The sequence below is a fragment of the Erythrolamprus reginae genome, chromosome 4 (genome assembly GCF_031021105.1).
Source record: "Erythrolamprus reginae isolate rEryReg1 chromosome 4, rEryReg1.hap1, whole genome shotgun sequence".
Classification (NCBI taxonomy): Eukaryota; Metazoa; Chordata; class Lepidosauria; order Squamata; family Dipsadidae; genus Erythrolamprus; species Erythrolamprus reginae.
Genome location: NC_091953.1, coordinates 123,374,262 through 123,395,173, shown reverse-complemented (window position 1 = coordinate 123,395,173; position 20,912 = coordinate 123,374,262). Strand labels below are relative to the sequence as shown.

Here is a 20,912-nt window from a genome sequence, read left to right as displayed (position 1 = left end):
ATCCTTCCCCTGGAGTGAGAAGGGAATGGGGATTTTGCAGTATCCTTCCCCTGGAGTGGGCAGGGAATGGGGATTTTGCAGTATCCTTCCCCTGGAGTGGGAAGGGAATGGGGATTTTGCACTATCCTCTACTTGCCACACCCACCAAGCCACGCTATGCCCATCAAGCCATACCACGCCCACCAAGCCACGCCCACAGAACCGGTAGTTTTTAAAAAGTTGGATTTCACCACTTCCATGAAAGTATGTCAGCTGGAATCAGAATTCCTATGCCTCCGGACCTCCGCTTCCAGGATTCCCAGCCAAGAAACAATGGATGGAAACTAATCAAGGAGAGAAGCAACCTCAAACTTAGGAGACATTTTTTAACTGTGGGAACAATCAACCAGTGGAAGTTGTGGGTTAGGGTTAGATGCAATAATGGGCTCCTATGGGTACGGTCATGTACGCAGAACTGGTAGAAACATTTTGGTCAAGTATGCAGAACCGGTAGAAAAATTTTGAATTTTTTTCTTCCCCCCCCCCCCCCTTCTGGGCTCTGGGTATGCTTTTTCTATTGCAGTAAATGAGGTTGAATGTGTATAATCTTAGAAGAGCTCTGTCTCCTGTCTGTGTACATACACAAACAGTTTCTATAGTAGATAATGTATATTTTTGTGTGTCTGTGTGTAATACACATATGGCATATATACATGGAATTAAATGGTATATTTTGGGTGTTCAGTAATAGTAGAAAGTGAAATTACATCTCTTTTAGGTGAGGAGAGGCCAGGCACCCTAACCCTAACCCTTGATGTGAGTGACATCAAGTTGGCCATCTTTAAGCCAGTCACATGACCTTTAAGCCACTCCCATCTGTCACATGGCTGGCAAGCCACACCCACAAAATAAGCCCTACGCACAGTGTGGTGGTAAAAAATTGTGCAGCCCTTCACTGGTTAGAGGTTTTTAAGAAGAGATTGGTCAGCCGTTTGTCTGAAATGGTATGGGGCAGTGATAGCGAACATTGGGTGCCAAAAGAGCATTTGTATGCACTATCGCGCATACACGAGAGCCCACACCCATAATTCAATGCCTGGGAAGTGCGAAAACAGCTTTCCCCACTCCTCAGAGGCCTTCTGGAGGCTGAAAACAGCCTGTTTCCCAACTTCTGGTGGGCCCAGTAGGCTCGTGTTTTGCCCTCACCAGGGCCCAAAGACTTACCTGGAGCCAGGGGAGGGTAAAAACAACCTCCCCCATCCCCCTAGAAGCTCTCTGGAAGCCAAAAACGTCCTCCAAGAGCCTCTGTGTGAGTCAAAAATCAGCTGGCCAGCACACACATGTACATTGGAGCTGAGCTAGGGCAACAGCTTAGTGATACCTTGTCTTACAAACTTAATTGGTTCCGGGACGAGGTTCTTAAGGTGAAAAGTTTGTAAGACGAAACAATGTTTCCCATAGGAATAAATGGAAAAGCGATTAATGTGTGCAAGCCCAAAATTCACCCCTTTTGCCAGCCAAAGTGCCCATTTTTGTGCTGCTGGGATTCCCCTGAGGTTCCCCTCCATAGGAAACCCCACCTCTGTTGGGATTCTCCTGCAGCATCACAAAAACACGTAAGTCCAGAGGTGGTGTTTCCCATGGAGGGGAGCTTCAGGGGAATCCCAGCAGCACAAAAACGGGTGCTTCGCTGGCAACGGGAGTCCGGAGGTGGTGCATCCCGGCGGCGGCGGTGGATTTGTAAGGTGAAAATAGTTTGTAAGAAGAGGCAAAAAAATCTTAAACCCTGGGTTTGTATCTCAAAAAGTTTGTATGACGAGGCGTTTGTAAGACAAGGTATCACTGTATTTGTAGTTGTATTTATTGGATTTGCATACCGCCTCTCTCTGTAGACTCAGGGCGGCTAACAACAGTGATAAAAAACAGCATGTAATAATCCAATACTAAAACAACTAAGCTTGCGTGCCAGCAGATATGGCTCCATGTGCCACCTGTGGTATCCGTTCCATAGGTTCGCCATCACTGGTATAGGGTTTCCTGCTTGAGCAGAGGGCTGGACTAGAAGATCCCCAACTCCTGTTATTCTGAGGTTCTGTTAATATGTTTGTCATTGAGAACGATGGAAACTTGAAGTCCATCACGGTAAGAGATAAGTATATTTGGGAGGCCAGAATGTTTTGTGTCGTACTCTGTATCAATTGGAAAAAGGATTAGAATGACTGCCCAGGGCGTATTCAAGGCAGAAAACATAGCCAGCTGTTGTCTTTTTTCAGGGCCAGTACATTTGCTCAGACACAAGGGCTTCATTGTGTTATTGTGTGGTTCTACTTCTCTCCATCCCAGCTGCGCTCTGAAACATTCTCCCACACTCCTTGGTTATAATGGCAAGTAAGGATACACTGACCTTATAAAGAGAAAGAAGGGACAACTTGAACTCAAAACCATTTTTTCCAAGAAGAAATGGGACCCAAAAAGGATATGCGGTGTTTTTCAGGCCAGTTTGAGTAATGAACAACTTTAATAATAATAACAATAACAACAACAACAACAATAATGATAATAATGATGATGATTATGATGATGATGATGATGATGATGATGATAATAATAATAATAATAATAATAATAATAATAATAATAATAGCAAAGCGAGGAAACAAGATGAAAACTTTATTTAGCAGAGGTGAGAAGAGAGGAGTGAAGAGGAAAAAAAACCCTAAAGCAGGCTTGCAATTCCAAACTGATCTCCCATAGCAAATTAAGAATGGTGGAAACCTAAGAACCGGGTAAAGCTAATGATATGATGTGAGAATTGTCTTTGGCTTTGTCATCTTATGGAATGTATCTGGAGGGTAGAGCCTCACTAGGAGCCAGCTATGCATTACACAAAGCGCAGCAGCCTAGCCAATCAAATGCAGATTACCAATAAAGGAGAATATTTGTAGCTCAAGGTTGAAATGAGGGGTCCCTGGTGCTCAATGAGCTTGCTTGTTTTTCTCGGAGACATTTGATTATTCTAACTTGGTAACATCATCAGTGCTCAGAAAGCATCAGTAGTCTTCTTCTTCTTCTTCTTCTTCTTCTTCTTCTTCTTCTTCTTCTTCTTCTTCTTCTTCTTCCTCTTCCTCTTCCTCCTCCTCCTCCTCCTCCTCCTCCTCCTCCTCCTCTTCTTCTTCTTCTTCTTCTTCTTCTTCTTCTTCTTCTTCTTCTTCGTTAGGATAATGAAACCTATGCAACAAAAAGCAAGTTCAGTGAGCATCAAGAAGCCCACAGTTGTTGTCCTCCTCTTCCTCCTCCTCTTCTTCTTCCTCCTTTTCCTCATCTTCCTCCTCCTCCTCTTTCCTGCAAAAAAACCTCCTATTCCCTTCTAGTACTGATGATGTTATCTACTTAGGGTAATGAAACCTATGCAACAAAAAGCAAGTTCAGTGAGCATCAAGAACTCCACAGTTGTTGTTGTCGTCGTTGTCCTCCTCCTCCTCCTCCTCTTTCCTGCAAAAAAACCTAATTCTCTTCTAGCACTGATGAAGTTGTCTTCAACACCAGCAAGAAAACATTTCCCCATTGATTTTGGTTGTCGGATGGTCCCCCCAAAAATGATCACATGGCCCCGGGAGACTGCCAGTTGCCTGCATTTAAATTTGGATCATATGACCATGGGGATACTGCAAGGGTCATAAATGTGAAATGGGGTGTATGATGTATTCAGGGAGGGAAAGTACCTCTGGTGCAGGGGCTGTTGGGTTTAACCACTCTATGTCATGTCCTTTTATGGCAGCTCATTTCAGGACAGCTTTTAGGGTAGCTCATTCATCTTTGGTCCCCACCTGTCACTCAGCTCTCATCTGTGATTCCCAGTAGCTGTAGCATGCACAGCAGCCACACCCTGGGCAACAGCCTCGACAGGCTGCCCAACTAGGTTGAGAGTAGCTGTTGGGTCATTGACCTTCAGTGAGATAGGCACTTGTCTATCTGGAGCATGTGAAGACAGATTCCGACAGACTGAGCAGATGAAATCTACTAGAATAGGGCAACGGTCATGAAGGGGGTCTCTTCAAGTGATATGGTATATGAAGAGCACAGCAAGACATGAAAAATGCCCTGGTCACCCACTATGACCAGGCAGCCGCAACTATCTCAATTTATAAGATCATAAGAATCAGGCCAAAGCCCTTCGAGTCCAGCATTCTGTGTCACACAGTGGCCCACCAATTGTACATGGGGAACTTGAGCAGAAAGAGAAGGCAAAACACTCCCTTTAACTTGACCCCCAACAAATGATGCCCAAGGGAATCCAGCCTGCCTCAACCAACATAGAAGTGGCACTTGGACATCCATTTCAATAACCACCGATACACTTGGCCTCCATGAATCTGTCTAATCCTGCCTTGAAGCTATCAAGGCTGACAGCTGTCACGACCTCTTCTGGAAGTGAATTCCATAAACCAACGGCCCTCTGGGTGAAGAAATATTTCCCTTGATTTGTCCTCACTTTTTTACCTATGAGCTTTAGGGAGTGCCCCCTCATCCTAGTATTGTGTGATAGAGAAAATAATTTTTCTCTATCCACCTTTTCTATCCCATGCATGATTTTATACACTTATACACCTGTGTCCTATTCTTGGAGCAAGATGGAATCTGATTATGCTCATCTCTCCATCACTTTAATCCTATTCATGTGCAAGTTTTGACATCCTCTCCAATTCCTGTGAAAAGTCCTGTGGCGGTGGGTGAGTGATGAAGCAGCAGGTGTAGGGACACTGGGAGCTGTAGCTGCAGACCTGAACACAAGTGGAAGAGCCTTCTCTGTGGTGGCCCCGGCCCTCTGGAACCAACTCCCACCGGAGATCAGAACTGCCCTCACCCTCCCTGTCTTTTGTAAACCACTCAAGACTCATTTATGCCACCAGGCATGGGGGAGTTAAGATATTCCTTCCCCCTAGGCCATTACAAGTTATGCATGGTATGTTTGTGTGTATGTTTGGTTTTATTATAAGGGTTTTTAGTTGTTTTATTAATTGGATTTCTACATGCTGTTTTTATCATTGTTGTTAGCCGCCCTGAGTCTGCGGAGAGGGGCGGCATACAAATCCAATAAATAAATAAAATAAATAAATAAGTGACTCAGGTCTAATGGTCGTCTTGCTGATCAAAGCAACAGCGGAATTCAGCATCTACCTGTCTGACTGAGCAGCCTTCTTTAGGACCACACTGTTCACCTTCATATTAGATGTTAAGGTTCTCTTCGAACATGATGGACAGACATCAAATGTGAAAAACATACATCATTTTTTGGAGTGCCCCTGTAAGTTCCAGTGGTCACTTAATGACATGTATAAATCTTTCTATAGAGGTATCCAGAATTATTGCTCAGTGCCATTCATTTACAAAGCCCTTTCGTGCTGTTCCAATCATTTTGACTCTGTTTGGTGATGAGTTGGGCTCCGAACTGAATGGACAACGGAGCGATTCTTTCGGAAGCCTTAGTAAAGCCCAGGCTTTTGCAGTGGCAATGGAAAGAGGAGCCAGGATAAAAATGTGTTGTGCTGTCTATGGCTATCTTTGTTCTCCTCTGTGCTATGCTGCTGGCTGGACTCTCGCAGCACAGAAAAGAACAGGACAAGAGGGTCTAAAGCACGGCATGAGGACATTGGCAGTGCCATGGGGGATGGGAGGACTGGAAATGGCACAAAAAGGCTCCAGGGTCAAAGAGAATAGAATAGAATAGAATAGAATAATGTAGAATAGAATAGAGTAGTGTAGAGTAGAATTAGACTAGAATGGAATAGAATAGTGTAGAATAGAGTAGAGTAGAGTAGAATAGAATAGAGTAGAATTAGACTAGAATGGAATACAATAGAATAGAATAATGTGGAATAGAGTAGAGTAGAGTAGTGTAGAATTAAAATAGAATGGAATAGAATAGTGTAGAATAGAGTAGAATTAGAATAGAATGGAATAGAATAGTGCAGAATAGATTAGAGTAGAATAGAGTAGAATTAGACTAGAATGGAATAGAATAGAATAATGTGGAATAGAGTAGAATTAAAATAGAATGGAATAGAATAGTGTAGAATAGAGTAGAGTAGAATAGAGTAGAATTAGAATAGAATGGAATAGAATAGTGTAGAGTAGAGTAGAATAGAATAGAATAGAACAGAACAGAACGGAATAGAATAATGTAGAATAGAGTAGAGTAGAATTAGAATAGAATGGAATAGAACGGAACAGAACAAAACAGAATAGAATAGAATTTTATTGGCCAAGTGTGATTGGACACCCAAGGAATTTGTTTTGGGCATATGATCTCACAGTACATAAAAGAAAAGATAAGTTTGTCAAGAATCATAAGGTACAACACTTAGTGATAGTCCGGGTACAAATAAGCAATAATCTGGGTACAAATAAGCAAGCAAATAATATTAGGAACCAATCAATATAAATTGTAAGGATACAAGCAGCAAAGTTACAGTCATTAGTGGGACGAGATGGGTGATGGGAACGATGAGAACATTAATAGTAGTGCAGACTTAGTAAATAGTTTGACAGTGTTGAGGGAATTATTAGTTTAGCAGAGTGATGGCGTTTGAGAAAAACAACCTGTTCTCATGCCTAATTGTCTAATTTCCTAATTGCCTAATTGTCTTGGTGTGCAGTGCTTTATAGAGTCGTTTGGAGAGTAGGAGTTGAAACAATTTGTGTCCAGGATGTGAGGGGTCAGTACATATTTTCACAACCCTCTTTTTGACTCGTGCTGCATACAGGTCTTCAATGGAATGCAGGCTGGTAGCAATTGTTTTTTCTGCAGTTCTAATTATTCTTTTCTATTCCAATCTAGTGAAAGTATATAAAGAAGGAGGCAGGACAAAGAAGCAATGGATGGAATAATAATAATAATAATAATAATAATAATAATAATAATAATAATAATAATAATAATTTATTAGATTTGTATGCCGCCCCTCTCCGAAGAGGATAGGTTAAACACATGATTAATCCTGCCATAGCTATTTTACACAACTAATGTAGCAAAACCTTCTGCGTTACTACTCTTTTGCATTTTAGTATTTAATGGCTATGAGCCATCACAATTTAAGGATTGATATTATACTATAGCTAGACCATATGTAACTGACCAAATTGTGATTTTAAGTAAAGCAATAGCTATAGTGCTTAGACTTAGTGCTTAGAATTATATACGGCTTCACAGTCCCCTTTAAGCAGTTTACAGAGTCAGCCTAGTGCTCCCAACAATCTGGGTCCTCATTTTACCCACCTCGGAAAGATGGAAGGCTGAGTCAATCTTGAGCCTGGTGAGAATTGAACTGATGAACTGCACCTAGTAGTCAGCTGAAGTAGCCTGCAGTACTGCACTCTAACCACTGTGCCATGAGGGCTCGTAGATCTTTATCTGTTATTTATCATTTTATTCTAGAATTTTTAAGTGGATATTCCTTGAGTGTTTTTATTTGTTCTGGTCTCTTTGACTTTGATTGAAATAAACTTGATTTGATTTGATTTTTTTTTGACAGAAACTAATCAAGGAGAGATCCAACCTAGAATTTTCTTGACGGTGAGAACAATTAACCAGTGAAATGACTTTTTTTCATACATTATAGGTGTCCCATTATTGCAAGTTCCTAAGAAGAGGTTGGATAGCCACTTGGTTGGAATAATAATAATAATAATAATAATAATAATAATAATAATAATAATAATAATAATAATAATATTATAACAACAACAACAACAACAACAACAACAACAACAACAAAGTTGGAAGGGACCTTGGAGGTCTTCTAGTCCTGCTTAGGCAGGAAACCCTATCTATACTATTTCAGACAGATGGTTATCCAACATCTTCTTAAAAACTTCCAGTGTTGGAGCATTCACAACGTCTGCAGGCAAGCTGTTCAACTAGTTGTTCTCACTGTCAGGAAATGCCTCCTTAGTTCTAAGTTACTTCTCTCCTTGTTTAGTTTCCACCCATTGCTTCTTGTCCTGCCCTCAGGTGCTTTGGAGAATAGCTTGACTCCCTCTTCTTTGTGGCAACCCCTGAGATATTGGAACACTGCCATCATGTCTCCCCTGGTCCTTCTTTTCATTAAAATAGCCATGCCCAATTCCTGCAACCATTCCACATATATTTTAGTCTCCAGTCCCCTAATCATCTTTGTTGATCTTCTCTGTACTCTTTCTAGAGTCTCAACATCCTTTTTGCATCGTGACGACCAATACTGGATGCAGTCTTCCAAGTGTGGCCTTACCAAGGCCTTATAAAGTGATATGGGGCTACCTTTGAAAAGTGTTCGGAAACTTCAGATCGTGCAGAATGCAGTTGCGAGAGCAATCATGGGCTTCCCCAGATATGCCAATGTTATACCAACACTCCGCAGTCTGCATTGGTTGCCGATCGGTTTACAGTCACAATTCAAAGTGTTGGTTATGACCTATAAAACCCTTCATGGCATCGGACCAGAATATCTCCGAGACCGCCTTCTGCCGCACGAATCCCAGTGACCGGTTAGGTCCCACAGAGTTGGCCTACTCCGGGTCCCGTCGACTAAACAATGTTGTTTGGCGGGACCCAGGGGAAGAGCCTTCTCTGTGATGGCCCCGACCCTCTGAAACCAGCTCCACTCGGAAATTAGAACTGCCCCCACCCTCCTTGCCTTTCATAAACTTCTTAAAACCCACCTATGCTGTCAGGCATGGGGGAATTGAAATTTCCCCCCCTTCTCCTCGGCTTATAGAATTTATACATGGTATGCTTGTTTGTATGATTGGTCTCTTAAATTGGGGTTTTTTAAGATTGCTTTTTAATATTGGATTTGTTACATTGTTTTCTTCATTGTCGTTAGCCGCCCCGAGTCTTCGGAGAGGGGCGGCATACAAATCTAATAAATAAATAAATAAATCTCCCCCTGGCCTATACAGTTTATACATGGTATGTTTGTGTGTATGTTTGCTTTTAATAATAGGGTTTTTAGTGTTTTTTAAATTATTAGATTTGTTTTTACATTGTCTTTATTATTGCTGTGAGCCGCCCCAAGTCTACGGAGAGGGGCGACATACAAATCTAATAAATAAAACAAATAATAAATAAATATTAACACTTCACGTGATTTTGATTCTTGATCTTTGCATGATTCTTGATCTTTGTGTGATATGATCTTGAATCATATACAGACTCCTGCTTGAGCTGAACTAGTTGGACTAGAAGCAGGGCTGGGTAGCACTTACCTTCCCTATTGGTTCGCATTGCGATGGAAGGGCGTGGTTTGTCCCCCATCACATCATGCAAAATACCTGGAAATGACCTTCTGCGTTTGTGCAGAAGCCTTTGCACATGTGGATAATATTTTTTTTGCCTTTGTGCATATGCAGAGGGGTTTTTTGGCCTTTGCACATGTGCAGAGGTGGTTTCTTGGCCTTTGCGCATGTGCAGATGAATTTTTTTTGCCTTTGCGCATGTGCAGAGGGGTTTTTTGGCCTTTGCGCATGTGCAGAGGTGTTTTTTGCCTTTGCGCATGTGCAGATGATTTTTTTTGCCTTTGCGCATGTGCAGAGGGGTTTTTTGGCCTTTGCACATGTGCAGAGGTGTTTTTTGCCTTTGCGCATGTGCAGAGGATTTGTTTTGCCTTTGCACATGTGCAGAGAGGTTTCTTGCCTTTGCCCATGTGCAGAGGGTTTTTTTTGGCCTTTCCGCATGTGCAGAAGATTTTTTGGCCTTAGTGCATGTGCAGAGGATTTATTTTTGGCAAAAACCAGTTCAGGAGTGTGGACTGCTGGTCATCACTGCCATTTTGGCAAGTGGTGGTAAATTTCTGCTACCAGTTCTAAAGAGCCAGTCTGAACTGGCAGCAATCTTCCACTGTCTAGACGACCTCGAAGGGGCCTAACCGCTCCGTTATCCATTCATTTGGTGCAGCAAGACTTCAGTTCCTCCCTACTCTGTTAAAGCCAGGCTACTTCATAGGGCTGCAGCGGATACTCTTGCCTTCTGAAATTTAAATATATTTCATCTGTAGGAGCAGCCAAGGAGAAGAAAGGCAGTGTTCCCGTCCGTCTGTTTTATTTCTCCTCCTTCAGAGAAGTACAAATAGCTAGTTATTTCCTTTGCAGGATGGGTTTCCTGAAAGTGCTCATTCAGGGCAAAGAGAAAACTGCTGATGGCTTTCCTAGTGTGTCCCTTGAGCATTTAGTGTCTCGTCTCCTGGCTTAATGCAATGATATTGATCCAAGACCACTTCTTCTTCTTCTTTTTTAGTGAGTGGGAGGCAATCGTTAATGCTGGCATTTCCTTTGAAAGGTAAACCTTTCCTTGACATTTTCTTTTTTATGCTTAGCATTTGAAAGAGCAATAACGAACTGAAAGGAGGATAATAATACACCTAAGGGAAGGAAGGGGCTTTATTATCTCTATTAGCAGCCAGGTCTGAGTGGCCTTGGGAGTTCATCTGGGCTGCAATCCACTGTGTTGTTTTAGGAAACAGCTATGTGGCTTTAAATTCGCCATTTGGAGTCTTGGCTAAGGTGACCAGTTTAAGTTTAAGTTTAAGTTTAATCAGATTTGTATGCCGCCCCTCTCCGCAGACTCGGGGCGGCTCACAGCAGATTGTAATTTTGGTAAAGCGGGACACCGTTGATTGGGGCGGCGATGGCACATGACTGAAAAAGCTCTGGAACCACTCCGTCTCTTCTCCAACCCTCCAATCTCTCTCTCTCTCTTACTCTTTCTCTCTCGCTCTCAGGGAAGGGGCCAGGAAGAGGATCTTGCTGCTGGGGAACCACCGATAGAAATTGTACATGACCATGGTGGCTACCAGCATTTTGCCTTGGCCTGTTGGCAGGCAGAGCAGCTTCCCATGATGCTTGGACCTGGTAGGTGCACTCCTCCCCACTGCTGCCAGACGGGAACATCCACAGAGCGCCTGTTGCGCCGCCAATGAACCCCGGCGTGTTTCAACCGCCCGTAATTACAGGGTAATTAGTTCAGGAAGACACACACCACAGGATAAAAGGAAAACCCAAAAGTTTTTATAAACAGAAAAACAGAAACAGCACAATGTCAAAGGGATTTTCTGGTACACATAAGGCACAGGTTAAATGCAATCCAATTGTTCACCCAATAACTGTCCAATTCTAAAGTCCAGAGAGTCCACACACAATCTTGAACAGCACAAAAACCACGATCTTGATGAAACAATGAATCAGATAAACTGCCATGAGGCTAAAACACCAGGTTGCACTTTTATCTGTAGCACTAATTACAGCAGCCCCACCCAACCACAGGTGGCCTCATTTTCTCTTGTAATAATCCTTCAGTTGTTGTCTCCTATGCATCACTCTACGCATGCGTGGATGTGTCATTAATTCTTGTTCAGAATCCACGGATGATACAGATGATTGATCTCCTCCTGGGCTGTCTGCCAAACTCCCCTCTTCCCTGTCACTCACGCTTCCTTGGTCAGAGGAGGCTTCGTCGGCAGATTCCATCGGGAGCAAAACAGGCTTGCAGCATGTGGATGTTTCCCCCACATCCACCTGCACATTCCTTGGGGCAGGAGCTGGGCCAGAGCTAACCACAACACTGGGTAGCAGGAGCACCTGACGAAGAAGAGGGTCAGGACGCGGAATCCCCTGCTTCGGCTTCTATGGGAGTTGGCCACCTTTAAGCCAGTCACATGACCACCACCCCGGTCACATGAGTGACAGGGAGGAGGAGAGTGTGGCAGACAGCTCAGAAGGAGATCAATTATCTAGCTCCTCCTTGGATTCAGAAAAAGAGTTAATGATACAGCCACGCATGCGGAGAGCGATGCATAGGCAACAACAACTGAGAGACTATTATCAAAGAAAATGAGGCCACCTGTGGTTGGGTGGGGCTGTGGTAATTAGTGAGGCTGCTATAAATAGCAGCCGGTGGGTTTGGCCATTGTGGAGGATTATCTGATCCTTGTGTTTCGTGACTGCTTTACTGACTTTGACCTTTTGTGTGCTGATTTTCCCCCGCTTTGAAACTAAAGCAGAGCAAAGTGTGTTCCACTTTGTGAAAGAAGAAGGACTGTGAATTGCCTCACAGCTGCAAGCTAAGTATCACAGAATTGATAAGGGACTTGTACAAATTAACAGTTTGTTTGGAGACGAGTGCTCTTTGCTATACCAAAAGAGGGCTTGGTTTATGTGAATTTTCATTATAAAGAACATTGTTTTGAATTTTCAAACGTGTGCGTGTCTGCAATTTGTACCTGTGAATTTTTGGGAGGATTCTACCAGAGAGCCCGACAGAACACCAGTAGGCTCATGTTTCGCCCTCCCCAGGCTCCAAAGGCTTCCCTGGAGCCGGGGGAGGGTAAAAATGCCTTCCATCATCCTCGTGGAGGCTCTCTGGAAGCCAAAAAACCCTCCCAGAGCCTCTGTGCAAGCCAAAAGTCAGCTGGCCAGCACACACATGCACATTGGAGCTGAGCTAAGGCAATGGCTCACATGCCAGCAGATATGGCTCCATGTGCCACCTGTGCAGTGGATTCGCCATCACTGATATAGGATCTCCTACTCCAGTGTTTTTCAACCAGTGTGCCGTGGCACACTAGTGTGCCGTGAGACATGGTCAAGTGTGCCGCGAAGCTCAGAGAGAGAAAGAAAGCAAGAGAGAAAGAAAGCAATAGAGAGAGAGAAAGAGAGGGAGGGAAGGAGAGAGAGAGAGAAAGACATAGAGGGAGGTAGGGAAGGAGAGAGAAAGAGAGCAAAAAAGAGAGGAAGGAAGGAAGAGAAAGAAAGAGGGATGGAGAAAGAAGGAAGGGAGAGAAAGAGGGAGGGAGAGAGAAATAGAGCGAAAGGGAGGAAGAGAGAGAGAGAGAATTTTTTTGTCCAAACTTTTTTTAGCCCCCACCCTCCCCCCGCTCAATGTGCCCCAGGGTTTCGTAAATGTAAAAAATGTGCCGCGGCTCAAAAAAGGTTGAAAATCACTGTCCTACTCGATCCAAGAGTTAGGGAGACCTTCCAATGTTAACTTAGCTTAAGAGCTGTATGAGGACTTTTCAAAGTCCTTGCATAACCCTTCCCCCCTTTCTAATGATGGTGGGGTTTGCCATCTAAAATTGGCCGTGCAATTTTAACAGCTGTAACATGTGGAATATTTTAAGGGGTAATTCTTTCTCTTGATATTTAGGAGATTAAGAATAGATGTAATTTTCCAAAATTACCATTTCCCTCCAGGCCTGCCAAATTTCTGTCCTAGTCCCACTTGTTTGCTGACTGTGGCTCCTGGCATGCTCCTAAAATTTCTTCAAAAGATTGTTCATCTCGGCTATAAATGCTTCCAGGCCATGCAGTTGTAGAGATTTTTGTCTCTTCGTTCAGCAATGCGGTTACCTTCTGGCATCTCCGCAGCTAGTTTCCCACCCACCTCAGCTCTGTTTTAGATAGCGATACAGCCTAGCTTAAGTAAGCTTGGCTCAATGATGGCTTTCCTATAGATCTGCCAGATGCTTTTTTTTTTTTTTCTAAATTCTGGCTCTGGTTACCAAGAGGTTTAGCTCTTTGCTGTAATTTCCCTAAAGCTTAGACTGGCCGGAAGGAAAATTAAAAGAAAGAGCACAGATCAACATTAGCGTTCACCCAAAAAGGAGAATGGAGGTTAGCAGGCAGGATAGAGCCTAGGAGTCCAGGCGGATGACTGTGTTTTGCAAATTATATATTTCTGAGCTGTAAACTGTTTGGAACCCATATCACATCTCAGACATCAACACCCTTGAAAATGTCCAAAGATACATCACCAGAAGAGCCCTTCACTCCTCCACTCGAAACAGAATACCCTACGAGACTAGACTTTCAATCCTGGGCCTAGATAGCCTAGAACTAAGACGCCTTAAACAAGATCTAAGTATTGCCCACAAGATCATATGCTGCAACGTCCTGCCTGGCGGCGACTACTTCAGCTTCAACCACAACAACACAAGAGCACACAACAGATTTAAACTTAACATTAACCGCTCCAAACTTAACTGTAAAAAAATATGACTTCAGTAACCGAGTTGTCGAAGCGTGGAACTCATTACCGGACTCCATAGTGTCATCCCCAAACCCCCAACACTTTACCCTTAGATTATCTACGGTTGACCTATCCAGATTCCTAAGAGGTCAGTAAGGGGCGAGTACAAGTGCACTAGAGTGCCTTCCGTCCCCTGTCCTATTGCTCTCCTATATCTCCTATACCTTTCTTCTATTCCTATATCTCTTCTTCTATTCTTTCATTGATATGTTCTATTACTATATCTTCTTTTCTATTATTTCTTAGATATATTTTACTATGAGTATCTCCTCTATAACCTTCATCATGTATTTTACTATGTGTATATAGATATATACCCACTAAAACCCTCATTGTGTATTGGACAAAATAAATAAATAAATAAACAAACAAATCTTAGTATTCACTTTAGATGTTTCTTTAAAAAAAAGCGGAGGTTACAATATAACATTTATCTTCAGCATCTACCATTGATCTTCCGGAGTATGGATGAGTGGACCACTTGAGATATTTAGTTTCTCCCAGATCAATATTGTGTTGAGCTAAAAACCTGTAATTATCCTTGCCTAAGGACATTTTCCTGCAGAGGGTTCTTACTGGAAAGTCCCTTGCAGAGGTATTCAGTAATCTTCAGGACAGTCTTTTCCGCTCTATTGGTGAGGTCAATTATCATTATTTATTACATGTGTTTGCTGTCTATCTTGCTAGGAGGCGACTCTGGAGAGCTTAGAATATTATAAACTCCCACTGCAATGCTGGGACTATTGTGGAAGAAACATATAGGCTATGCGACGTTGGTGGCAATTCTGATCATATCAGCATGGGGACAAGACTTTTACAAATTTGGACTCGGGCTGCCAGGATTCCTAGCTAAAGTAGACTTTGACCATGGTGACTATGTTTCTTGGGCCCCTAAACCTAGTTTTCCATCCAGTCACTTCCCAGAACATTTGAGGTGACTTATGGTTTCTCAAATCTAGTATTGCAATAATCAACTGAATGGTCAAAAACAGGATCAAATTTAGAACATATGTGCTGGCATCTGAGCTGTTGCCCTAGCTCAGCTCTAATACGGTGTTCAGGTCTGGATCTCGAGCTTATCTCCTGGGAAGTTGACCGGTCAGGTCCCACAGAGTTGGTCTTCTCCGGGTCCCGTTGACTAAAGAAGAGCCTTCTCTGTGGCGGCCCTGACCCTCTGGAATCAGCTCCCTCCAGAGATTAGAACTGCCCCTACCCTCCTTGCCTTTCGTAAACTCCTTAAAACCCACCGCTGTCGTCAAGCTTATCTCTTGGGAAGTTGGCTGGTCAGGTCCCACAGAGTTGGTCTTCTCCGGGTCCCGTCGACTAAAGAAGAGCCTTCTCTGTGGCAGCCCTGACCCTCTGGAATCAGCTCCCTCCAGAGATTAGAACTGCCCCTACCCTCCTTGCCTTTCGTAAACTCCTTAAAACCCACCTCTGTCGTCAAGCGTGGGGGAACTGAGACATCTCCCCCTGCCTATGTAGTTTTAGTGCATGATATGACTGTATGCATGTTTTTTATATTGGGGTTCTTTGCTTTTAGATTTTTAAATGTACAAGTGTTATTTTAGATTTTGAATTATTAGATTTGTCAATGTATATTGTTTTTGTCACTGCTGTGAGCTGCCCCGAGTCTGCGGAGAGGGGCGGCATACAAATCTAATAAATAATAATAATAATAATAATAATAATAATAATAATAATAATAATAATAATAATAATTTATAAACACAAAAAACTTTTTAAAAAAAACCATGGCAATACCATGATGGTTTCAGTCAGTGATAAGCAGTGATGGGCTACCAAATTTTTTACTACCACACTGTGGGCGTGGCTTATACATTTTGTTTCAACATCTTTCAGTGCAAATTGGGTGCTCTGGAGTGGAACTCCAAATTTTGCTACCGGAACTGCATTCCTGATCATTCCCGTAGAAGCCCATCACTGGTGATACGTTAGTACAAACAGAATGAGCATCTAAGTGCTTGTCAGGATAAGAGGAACTAAAATAAGTAACACCTAAGGGAGGAAAGGAAGCTGCCCAGGTTGAATTTATCTGCGGCACGATTTATCTGCAGCAATTTAAAGGGGACACTTAAACAATACAATATAACTCCAAGTAAATCCAAGTAAACAGTATGAGGAATCTAGATTAGATTAGATTAGATTTATTGGATTTATATGCCGCCCCTCTCCGGAAACCCGGGGCGGCTCACAACAAGATAAAAACAATACATAATAACAAATCCAATACCCACCAATCCAATTACAATTTTAAGCTAAAAATTCATAAAAACAACCCCAGAACATTAAAACACGCAATGTAGCTACCACAGTGGGTCATGAATCTGCCAATTGGGTATACAAATGACTTGAAAGCTACAAATGACTCGAAAGCCCTTTCTTATACACTGCTCAAAAATAAAAGGAACACTTAAACAACATCTATTCTATTCTATTCTATTCTATTCTATTCTATTCTATTCTGTTCTGTTCTACTCTACTATATTCTATTCTATTCTATTCTATTCTAATATTCTATTCCATTCCATCCCATTCCTCTTCTCTGCCTCGACAGTTTGAAGAACTGACTTTGCTTTATGTTGGAGAAGTCTTCAATGGGACAATGGGACAACTGTCAACCAGATTTCCCACACAGGAAATCTTCCATGCTTTCCCCACCGACCAGTTAAATCAGACGTTTTTTTAAAAAAAAGGCTTAGAAGCTTTTAAGCCAGCCTCGAACGTTCATTCACAAAAATAAAATAAATAAATAAAATAAATAAACCCAGGCCTTCCTATATACACTGCTGAAAAAAAATAAAGGGAACACTTAAACAACACAATATAACTCCAAGTAAATCAAACTTCTATGAAATCATACTGTCCACTTAGCAAGCAACACGGATTGACAATCAATTTCACATTCAACTTTGTACAGAACAAAGTATTCAATGAGAATATTTCATTCATTCAGATCTAGGATGTGTTCTTTGAGTGCTCCCTTTATTTTCTTTTGAGCAGTATATTTTACTTCTCAGTAAGATTTCGTAAGCTGAGCTTTCCTCTTCTATGAAGTTCTGCAAGTCACCTTCAAAATGATAAAAAAAAATTCACAAGGGCATTAGCAAGTTGAAAATGTAATACCTCTGTTATGCAGGTTCATTTTCAATATTAATGACCCTGGACTCGGACCAGATTACTTACGGGACCGCCTTCTGCTGCATGAATCCCAGTGACCGGTTAGGTCCGACAGAGTTGGCCCTCTCCGGGCCCCGTCAGCTGGACAACGTCATCTGGCAGGGCCCAGGGGAAGAGCCTTCTCTATGGCGGCCCCCAAAACATATTATTATTATTATTATTATTATTATTATTATTATTATTATTATTATTACTACTACTACTACTACTACTACTACTACTACTACTACTACTACAGTGGTACCTCTACTTACAAACTTAATTCATTCCGTGACCAGGTTCTTAAGTAGAAAAGTTTGTAAGAAGCAGCAATTTTTCCCTTAGGAATCAATGTAAAAACAAATGAGTGCGACTGGGGAAACCACAGGGAAGGTGGAGGCCCTATTTCCTCCCAGGAGATTCCTAGAGAGGCCCCATGGAGGCTTCTCCCTGCCTTTTCCACTTACAGTTTCGGAGGCTGGGGTTTGTAAATGGAAAAAGGTTCTTGAGCATAGGTAAAAAAATCTTGAACACCCGGTTCTTATCTAGAAAAGTATGTATGTGGAGGCGTTCTTAGGTAGAGGTATCACATTATTATTATTATTATTATTATTATTATTATTATTATTATTATTATTTTTTCCCTCCCTTAAACTAGGAGAGAAGGCAAGGATACTGTGTGATCCCTTTTGTTTTGGATCTAACATCCCCAAAGAGTTAGTATGAAGTGCAACGTGGAAGAATTTGGGTTATTCTTTGCATTGGTCTCCCCCACTCGTTTTTTTAAAAAAGTAAAATTAAGAAAAAAACAAGGGCTAATTCACATAACAGCAGTGACCTCCGGTTCAATGCAACCCCCCCACTGCTCTCAACATCCTTTTTGTCCTCCCCCCTCCCCCCTCCCCAGTCCTTCCAACTTCTCATTTGGCTTACCAGTTGGACATCTTCCTGCCTTGGGTAAACCAGATTGTCCCCTTATTCAAGGTCAGTCATTAGCACCCTCCTTCCCCACCCACCCCCAACCGACCACTTTCCCTCCCGAAATTATAAAAAGCCTTGTTGTTCTTTACAAATAACTCCGGGCTCCTCACTCAGTCAAATTCAAATGGGAAGTGACTGCTGGACAAAGCTGCCTCTATGATGGACAGGCCGCTCAGCAAGTCATCTATGTTCACAGGAAGTTTGGGTCTCTCTCTCTCTCTCCACTCTCCCCCTCAACCCCCCTCCACTCTTCCAAGCCACAGATACAATATCAAGTGCTGCTGTTATTCTGTGCTTTCTCTGCAGTTAGGGCTGCTTGAGCAAAGAGAAGAAGGTGGAGGAGGAGGAGGAGAAAGGAGGAAGAAAGAGGAGGGAGGAGGAAGAAGGAGGCGGGGGAGGCGGGGTGGGAAGAGATAGAAGAAGGAGGAGAGGGAGGAGGAGGAGGAGGGAGGAGGAAGAAGAAGGGAGGAGGAGGGAGAAAGTGGAAGAAGGAGGAGGAGGAGGAGGAAGAACAAGAAGGGGGAGGGGGAGGAGAAAGAAAGGAAGAAGAAGAAGAGAGAAAGAAGAAAAAGGACAACCCCTCAAACTTTACCCTTAGATTATCCACTGTTGACCTCTCCCGATAATAATAATAATAATAATAATAATAATAATAATAATAATAATAATAATAATAATCATTATTATTATTATTACTATTAATTAGATTTGTATGCCGCCCCTCTCCGAGGGCTCGGAGCGGCTCACAACAAGCAATACATCTACAAATCCTTTAAAAAAAAAAAAAATTAAAAACCCCTTATAAAAAACAATCATACAGTCCAGAGAAACCATACATAAATCCTAAGAGGTCAGTAAGGAGCGTGCATAAGTACACCAGCGTGCCTTCCATCCCCTGTCCTAATGTTTCTCATTTACTAGTATCATGTATATGAATAGTATGTCTTTGTATACCACCAATACGTATGTGACAAAACAAATTAAAGAAAGAAAGAAAGAAAGAAAGTAGGAGAGGAGGAGGAAGAAGAAGAAGAAGAAAAAGAAGAAAAAAAAAGAAGAAGAAGAAGAAGAAGAAGAAGAAGAAGGAAGAAGAAGAAGGAAGAAGGAGAAGAATGAAAAAGAAGAAGGAAGAAGAAGGAGGTGGAAGAAAAGGAAGTGGAAGAAGGGAGAAAGAAGAAGGAGGAGAAGAAGGAGAAGAAAGAGGAAGGAGGGAGAAGGAAGGAGAAGAGGAGGAGGGAGAGGAGCGGGGAGGGTAGGAGGAAGAAGAAGGAAGAGGAAAAGAAAGAGAAAGGAGGAAGGAGAAAAAGAAGGAGAAGAAGGAAGAAAAAGATAATGCTTTATTTGCAAAGGTCTGCTCAGATGCTAATCAGAGGCCAAGTTGGTTCTGCCTGAGCAAGACTTCTGAACTTTTGCAGGGTGGGGGTGGGACACCTATACCTTCTAGTTCCAGCCAACCTCATCCAAGGGGGGGTGGGGCAGGCTCTCTACCGTTTAAGTAGATTTGAATGCAGAATGGGTCACATCCTTGATGCTGACACACCCACCCGCTGAGCCTTTGCCATTGTCCGGAGGCCCCCTTTTCACAACAGGGGAAAAGGTAATTGACAGCTGGATTGTCTAACCGGGATCCCTGCGGCTTTAAAATACTCCCAGGCCCTGTCCAAACCATTGTCTATAATAGCTGTCGGAGGTGATGAGTGTAGAAGGAACTGTTCAGGAAATGGGTTTTGAGCCATCAAGTCGTCGACAGGCCTGAGTGACTTCTCTGGCATCCCAGCTGCCATAAGCAACCCCTTCAAACCTCGCCTTCCAACTATAAATCGCCCCGATTTCCTGCACTATACAAGAAACAGCTGGTTATTTTTATTACCCCATTTCCCCCCCCAACTTTCTTAAAAGGGCAAAAAGAAAAAAGAAAAAAGAAAGAATTAAGGCCAGGAAACCATGCATGTAAAAGTTTGGCCAAAACATTTCGGGTGATTTAGCATTAAGCATCCCACTCTCTCAAATAGTTTAGACCTTTTCCCTCGCTCTGACATTTTATCTATTCCCTTCAATCATGTCTCCCTCCGCTGCTGGGCTCTCCATAATTCACCCCCTGTCTCCCACGCAGCGCAGGAAGCGAGCTGAGTAATTTGCAAAGAAAATTGACCACAGTTCCCTGTTTTGGAGGGATCGTATATTCCCCAAAGAGGAACTGGGCTAGTCTGATCTTTTTGATTTAGGAGCCCATAAAAGAGGCATTTGTGGAGTTCTGCAGGCTTGCATTGTTAGAGCAAATGTTATGTTACAGATGCAATCCACACAAATGCTTCCGCCACGGAAACCATCCAAGCTTCAGGGACTAGAACCTTGCAAGCTGCTTCACCCATAGAAACATAGAAGACTGACGGCAGAAAAAGACCTCATGGTCCATCTAGTCTGCCCTTATACTATTTCCTGTATTTTATCTTAGGATGGATATATGTTTATCCCAGGCATGTTTAAATTCAGTTACTGTGGATTTACCAACCACATCTGCTGAAAGTTTGTTCCAAGGATCTACTACTCTTTCAGTGAAATAATATTTCCTCACGTTGCTTTTGATCTTTCCCCCAACTAACTTCAGATTGTGTCCCCTTGTTCTTGTGCTCACTTTCCTATTAAAAACACTTCCCTCCTGAACCTTATTTAACCCTTTAACATATTTAAATGTTTCAATCATGTCCCCCCTTTTCCT

The 20,912-nt window shown here is 42.5% G+C and overlaps 1 long non-coding RNA gene across 1 annotated transcript in view; it reads left to right on the top strand.

The window, feature by feature from the left end:
- The window catches only part of LOC139167395 (uncharacterized), a 48,392-nt gene that overhangs the window by 12,497 nt on the left and 14,983 nt on the right, over nt 1–20,912 (top strand). Inside the window, exons 2-3 of the long non-coding RNA XR_011559123.1 lie at nt 10,250–10,291; nt 10,734–10,863. This is a non-coding gene — a long non-coding RNA (uncharacterized lncRNA). The remainder of the gene's footprint in view (nt 1–10,249; nt 10,292–10,733; nt 10,864–20,912) is intronic.